Consider the following 7520-nt stretch of genomic DNA (forward strand, 5'->3'; position numbering starts at 1 on the left):
TCCTCGATAGTATAGTGGTCAGTATCCCCGCCTGTCACGCGGGAGACCGGGGTTCAATTCCCCGTCGGGGAGGACTTTCCTTTTTAAAACATCTTACGGAAGATTCTCACAATCTTTAGTATTATTCTGTAGGGAGAACGTCATCCAATAGCGATGCGACACATACTCCACCATACCCTCATAATAAAATGTAAAGAATTTACGAATTCTAGCAATAACAAATCTGAGTTAATTACTATAGGGTCACAAATATCTCATCTCCAACTCCCATAGCTCAAATTGAATATTTTGAATAAATTTCTTCGAAAATATCTCTAGTATGTAGAATTTCGTAATTTATATCCGCTAACATAGAACCACTTTTTTAAGGTATTGTCAGAGGTGTATAAAGCTAAGCCTGGGCCAGGGTTACCGTTGTGCGAAGAAAGTCGCAATTTGCAACCGTTTTGATTTGCAACTGTGTTTGCAACTTTTTATGCTTTGTGCGACTTTTCTTTTTTTGTTATTATACCCCACAGAACTATGTTGCCAGGGTATTATAGCTTTGTGCAGCCCCAAAAGTTTGTAACGCCGCGAAATATTGGTCCTAGACCCACCTTTAAGTATACCGATCGTCATATCTCGACTAGCTGAGTCGATCTAGACATGTGTGTCCGTCCGTCTGTCCATTATAATTTGTAAACACGATACAGGCCACAGTTATGGACCAATCTTCACAAAATTTTGCATGTAGGATAGGTTTTGGCCAGTGAAGACCCCTATTGTTTTTGGAAAAGATCGGTTAATATTTAGGGGATGAAATGGACCAAAAACTTTATTTTTGTCGGTTTTTCTGGTCGCTCCAGAGGCCGCAATTATGGCCCGAACACCGCGAATTTTTGCATGGAGAAGGGGATCGGGTCAAAGCATGCCTGTTTTGATAATGATCGGTTAATATTTAGCGGGTCAAATCGACCCTAACTTTTGTGTGAAAAATGACAAAATTGGTATTCTATAGCGTATGTATTTACCACTGAAGGACATAGACCCGAGAAGTTGATAGTATATCCAAGAGGAGTGGTTGACCTTTAAATTAATACCAATTATTGAAAGCCAAAAATCACAACACAAGCCCCGGTGAAAGGAAACTGGACAAGCAATGAGAAAGGCAGTCCTGAGAATTAGTAATATTCGGACCTCTAATAGTGCAAGAGGGTGAAAATATCACGAAATATTGCCCAGGTTCGGAATAAACATCCGCAGAAAGTTTGAGTTCCGTGGTAGTTGTGTAGGGTATCGGATGGTCGGCCCCGTCCGACTATACTGCTCCGCTCACTGGTTTTTAAAGTTGAATTTTCCTTTTTATGTGTTAATTCAAACTAATTTGGGGTTTTCTACGTCGTTTTTATTGACAAATTTATTTTTCTGTGCGACCTTTTTTCAAAGGAACGACTTTTTGTGCAAATTTTTTAAAATTGCCAGCGATAACACTTATACATTCCTGCCAAATTAATACGTCTATGCAGGATTACTTAAAATGACACAAGGTCAGCAGTTAAAGACGGAAAGGACCCCTTGGAGCCCTTCAGTACCGAACGAGGGATCAGGCATGGTGAAAGCCTATCGTGTGACCTTTTTAGCATCCTGCTGGAAAAGGTCATACGAGAAGCAAAGGTGAACAGACATCGACATAATGGGTCGAACATTGCGAACGGCTACAGCTACCTTGTAACAAATTAAGAAGAAGTGCAAAATGTCGAGTAGACTCGGACCAACTGTGGAATTTGATAAATACAACTTTGAGGTAATCAGAGATTTCATCTACTTCGATACCGTCATATATAAAACAAATGACATCAGTTTTGAGATTTGGAGAAGATTAGTGTTGGCCAAAAGGAGCTACTATGGTCTAAGTAAGCAATTCAAGAGCATAACCACCTCTCGCCAAACCAAACTCACACACTACAAGAGACTGATACTACCCGTGCTGTTGTATGAATCTGAAGCATGAGTACTTGTGCATGAATATGAGGCAGCTCTTGGAGAATTTGAAAGGAAAAAATCTCCGAAAGATTTACGGGCCGATCTGTGTGGACGGTGAATATCGACGTCGAATGAACCACCATCCTCGGTCCACACGGACCTCGACATAGTCAGACGTATCGAGCTACAGCGACTCAGTGGCTAGGCGAATAGATGAGGATGCTCCAGCTTAAAAGGCATATAAAAGCGAACCTACTGATGGTTCAAGCAGGAGGGAAAGCAAAAAATAAGATGGAAAGATCAAGTGCAAGATAACAAATCGAAACATGGTCTTAAAAATTCTAAAAAAAACTGCGCACAAGATCGACGCGCCTGGAAATCTTTTTTAAGTTCAATTTATGGAACAAACGTTCCGCCTCGAATCGGCTAAGTAAGTCAGCTTAAGGGTTTGCTACTCATAAAAGTTCTCTAGATGTTCTCCGATTTACAAATGCCCATAAGAGATCTTTTATGTATAGAGAACTCCAGAAGTTCATAAATTATCAGAACTTAACCTGGAGATCTTATACCTATAGAACATTTTTTTAAAGTTGTCCGTCTGTGAACTATGTTAGATATGTTCTTGGAGGGTGATACAAATTGTAGTCGGGACATTTTTTATGTGGGTTCAAATTTTGACAAAAACGTCATTCTTCCGAAGTGGATGTAATTTTCCATTCTCAATTCCAACATGAAGATCTGTAATTGAGTATTTATATTTCTCAAAAAAAGAGTCATGGCCCCTATATTAATGTTACTACCGAATCAGGAATGCACACCACATGGAGGAGGATATAAAAAGTTCGACTGGACCAGACTTAACGAACATTTTAATTGTTCTAAGAAATATATTTGACAAAGGTCTCTATCTGCCCCATTATGTACTGATGCTCCTTAGCAATCTTCCACAAATGATACCTATGGAAGTAATTTATTTTATAAACAAATCTAGAATGTTGCCTTAAAGATCTAACAATATATAATGGCTCTCTTCGTAAAAGGTTCTCTTGACCTTCTTCTCGACCGAATTTACTGACGTTTTTACTTGTTATTTATAGAAATAATCTTAATTCATAGAAGCCCTCTTGATTATCTTCGACACATGAAAAACCTATAAAAGACATTTATTTTTTATAATAAAGGGTGATTTTTTTGAGGTTAGGATTTTCATGCATTAGTATTTGACAGATCACGTGGGATTTCAGACATGGTGTCAAAGAGAAAGATGCTCAGTATGCTTTGACATTTCATCATTGAATTTTATTACCAAAATCAGTGTCCGGTTCGAAATGTGTTTCGCGCTTTACGTCCAATTTATGGTCTACATAATCGACCAAGTGAGCAAACAATTAATGCGATTGTGACCAAGTTTCGCACTCATTTTACTTTATTGGACATTAAACCAACCACACGAATGCGTACAGTGCGTACAGAAGAGAATATTGCGTCTGTTTCTGAGAGTGTTGCTGAAGACCGTGAAATGTCGATTCGTAGCCGTTCGCAGCAATTGGGTTTGTGTTATTCGACCACATGGAAGATTTTACGCAAAGATCTTGGTGTAAAACCGTATAAAATACAGCTCGTGCAAGAACTGAAGCCGAACGATCTGCCACAACGTCAAATTTTCAGTGAATGGGCCCTAGAAATGTTGGCAGAAAATCCGCTTTTTTATCGACAAATTTTGTTAAGCGATGAGGCTCATTTCTGGTTGAATGGCTACGTAAATAAGCAAAATTGCCACATTTGGAGTGAAGAGCAACCAGAAGCCGTTCAAGAACTGCCCATGCATCCCGAAAAATGCACTGTTTGGTGTGGTTTGTACGCTGGTGGAATCATTGGACCGTATTTTTTCAAAGATGCTGTTGGACGCAACGTTACGGTGAATGGCGATCGCTATCATTCGATGCTAACAAACTTTTTGTTGCCAAAAATGGAAGAACTGAACTTGGTTGACATGTGGTTTCAACAAGATGGCGCTACATGCCACACAGCTCGCGATTCTATGGCCATTTTGAGGGAAAACTTCGGAGAACAATTCATCTCAAGAAATGGACCGGTAAGTTGGCCACCAAGATCATGCGATTTGACGCCTTTAGACTATTTTTTGTGGGGGCTACGTCAAGTCTAAAGTCTACAGAAATAAGCCAGCAACTATTCCAGCTTTGGAAAACAACATTTCCGAAGAAATTCGGGCTATTCCGGCCGAAATGCTCGAAAAAGTTGCCCAAAATTGGACTTTCCGAATGGACCACCTAAGACGCATTCGCGGTCAACATTTAAATGAAATTATCTTCAAAAAGTAAGTGTCATGGACCAATCTAACGTTTCAAATAAAGAACCGATGAGATTTTGCAAATTTTATGCGTTTTAAAAAAAAAAAAGTTATCAAGCTCTTAACAAATCACTCTTTACTTCTATAAAAGGATCTCCAAAAAATTATATAGTTATATAGAAATCTGAATGTAAGTAATGGATTTATGTACAATCGATTTTATGTACACATTTGCAAAATGTCTACATCCGGTCATTCATGAAAGGTGTTTTGTAAAGAAGCAAAAAGCTAAGGAAACTGTTGAGCATCCGTGACGAGATCAGGAACTATAGTCTTCCCTGCATTACCCCTCGGCTGACAATGCCATACATTCCCCACTAATAAATAGTTGTTTTTTTTTATAAAAACAACAAACTGGGATTCAGCCTGACTAAATTGCAAAAACAAAATACAAATGGTATCCCAAATAACCCGCCAACACTACTGATTTTCAAAACTGTCACATATAAATCTATCATCCAATCTCCACAAAACAATATTTAGCCACAAAACAAATAACATCCTCGATAGTATAGTGGTTAGTATCCCCGCCTGTCACGCGGGAGACCGGGGTTCAATTCCCCGTCGGGGAGATTCCACAAATTTTTTTTATTTTATTAAATAATTTTATTAGCAAAAATAAAAAAGTACAAAAAATGTTTTCTAACCTCCCCGACGGGGAATTGAACCCCGGTCTCCCGCGTGACAGGCGGGGATACTGACCACTATACTATCGAGGATCTTGCAAAAAAGCTAAAGCATTTTCTTGAAAAAAAAAATATAAATGTTTTTAGGAAAATAATGTTATGCACATTTAGAGTAGGCACCCAAAAGTCCCGAAAAAAATGATGTCCTTTATTTGATATCGCTTTTATCGCCTATCTTTTAAAATGTCCAATTTCGTCACGGCCCTTGACCTTCGTTCTAAGCGATTTCGCGGGTAGTACATAATATCACATTTGTCACCACAATATAATATGCGGTGAGTTGATATATTTTATCACCTTGGATATCCGCATATTTATTTATATTGCGGATGTTGTTGTTTCACTTTTTTCCATGGTGTTTGTAATCCTGTCTCCGGTGGTTGGGCGAATAAATGAACGGCTTAGCATGGTTCATAGTCAGAATAATAAATAAACGGAAATGTTTCTTGTATTATAGCGGATGTTAAAATTGTGGCATAATCTAAAACATAACAGACACCATAAGGATATTATACTGCTCTTCGCGCTTTGGTGAATTGCATCGTTACGTAGCCAGGCATACAAAGCCAAGGGAAATGAAAGGGGAAACGTGAAAACGTCATAAAGGGGTATTTTTTTATAAAAAATATCGAAAAAACTGAAATGTAAGCTAGGTCGGAAATATCTAGTTTTTTTAGAAAAATATTTTAAAGCCACAAACAAATGGACTTATTATTTGAATATATATCCATGGATATGAATTAATTACCAACATATCTAAAACTGAAACTAAACGTTTTGAAAAGTTCTTATTCTAACTTCAACTACAATACCAGTTTGACATATACTCAAACATATGTATGTATGTCCCTACGTAAGTAATTACAAATGTTGTTTTTACTAATCACAATAACTTGCATACACCAGAAATAGTCACAACATTTGTTTGGTTTGTTTTTTGCTGTTGTTTTTCTATTAAATTTATAAAATATCCGGCCAAATTTTAGCTGCAAGGCTTAAATACATCCAGGCAGTCATCCGACCCTCTATACCACTTCCTTGATATGAGCCCAGCTGAAACGAAAAAAAAATCTGCAACGACTGATGTGTTCCACACTGGATTACTGTTTAGGACATTTCGAGTGTGTCAAGCCTTTTGTTGTTATCCTGCGAAAGAGTTACCGGACCGTGTACGTAGGGAGAGTTATTGTTGCAAAACACAAAACTAGCAAACAAAAGTTTTCAACTTTGCAACATCATACACACATTGGACATACATCTGTATGTATGATTTGTTCTCCAACAGCCAAATGACCAAGGCGTAACTAGGAAACAAGTCTGACTCTACTCTGTCCCGTTTGGACAGCTGAAATATCCGGCTGGACATGTAGAGGAGCGCAGAATAGACACTTCATACATTTGTCGTTGTTTATGTAAAGGGAATGAATGAATTCTGAAAAGTTGGCATGCACTTTTTATATTCGCTCTTTTAAATCGGATTGTTAAGCTTATTATACCTTTTGTAAATTTCGTAATACAGAAAAAATATTTAATAAAAAAACACGCCTCTGAAAGGACATTGAAAAAATCCACGCCTTTAGTAGGACCTTAAAAACATATTTTTAAACCAGTAAGGAAAGAAGTAATGTCGAACTGGGCCGACTATATGATACCCTGCACCACTTTGGGTAAATTGTACATATGTATCCTTGGAATTGAATGTCAATGTTCCCTCGAAAGAACATACCCTTGTCTGCAACCTATGCTAAATTTAATTTCATTCGGGCAGATTTAGAGTCGTATATTCTGAGCTATATCGAAATCTGAACAGATTTTTCCGAAAATTACCACACATAATTCTCGACTTCATTCAGTACGCTATGCCAAATTTCGTGCAAATCGATATATAGGGACATTGGTGCACCATTTACATAAAATCGGACGAAAATATATATGGGAGCTATATCTAAATCTGAACCGATTTCCCCGAAACATACGACTCATTATTCCAGGATATAAAGGGAAGGACATAAAGCGACTTTGGTGCACTATTTACCTAAAATCGGAGAAAAATATATATGCCAAATTTCGTGCAAATCGATATATAGGGCAAACATTGGTGCACCATTTACATAAAATCGGACGAAAATATATATGGGAGCTATATCTAAATCTGAACCGATTTTCACGAAACATACAGTACGCTATGCCAAATTTTGCAATTCGAAGGATATAAAGGCGGATGAAAATATATAGGACATAAAGCGACTTTGGTGCATTCTAGGCCCAATTCATTACGCTATGCCAAATTTCGTGCCGAGGGATATAAAGATCTGGTGAGAAAAATATATATGGGAGCTATATCTAAATCTGAACAGATATTCACGAAATTTAACACACATCGTTCTAGACTTAGTTCAGTACGCTATGCCAAATTTCGTGCAAATTGAAGGATATATAGGGACTTTGGTGCACCATTTATATGAAATCGGACGAAACAATTTATGGGAGCTATATCTAAA

At 37.7% G+C, this 7520-nt stretch overlaps 3 non-coding genes across 3 annotated transcripts; 2 read left to right on the top strand and 1 right to left on the bottom strand.

Moving 5' to 3' along the window:
- Trnad-guc (transfer RNA aspartic acid (anticodon GUC)) lies at window positions 1-72 on the top strand. Its single transcript has one exon. It is a non-coding gene; the product is annotated as a tRNA-Asp (tRNA).
- A 4761-nt stretch (window positions 73-4833) lies between these two features.
- Trnad-guc (transfer RNA aspartic acid (anticodon GUC)) lies at window positions 4834-4905 on the top strand. The gene has a single exon. It is a non-coding gene; the product is annotated as a tRNA-Asp (tRNA).
- Window positions 4906-4980: 75 nt separating this feature from the next.
- On the bottom strand, window positions 4981-5052 carry Trnad-guc (transfer RNA aspartic acid (anticodon GUC)). Its single transcript has one exon. It is a non-coding gene; the product is annotated as a tRNA-Asp (tRNA).
- Between the last annotated feature and the right edge of the window lie 2468 nt (window positions 5053-7520).

This window comes from Musca vetustissima, unplaced genomic scaffold (genome assembly GCF_032173495.1).
Source record: "Musca vetustissima isolate MV318-11 ecotype Yass unplaced genomic scaffold, APGP_CSIRO_Mvet_v1 utg39406, whole genome shotgun sequence".
NCBI classification, from domain to species: domain Eukaryota; kingdom Metazoa; phylum Arthropoda; class Insecta; order Diptera; family Muscidae; genus Musca; species Musca vetustissima.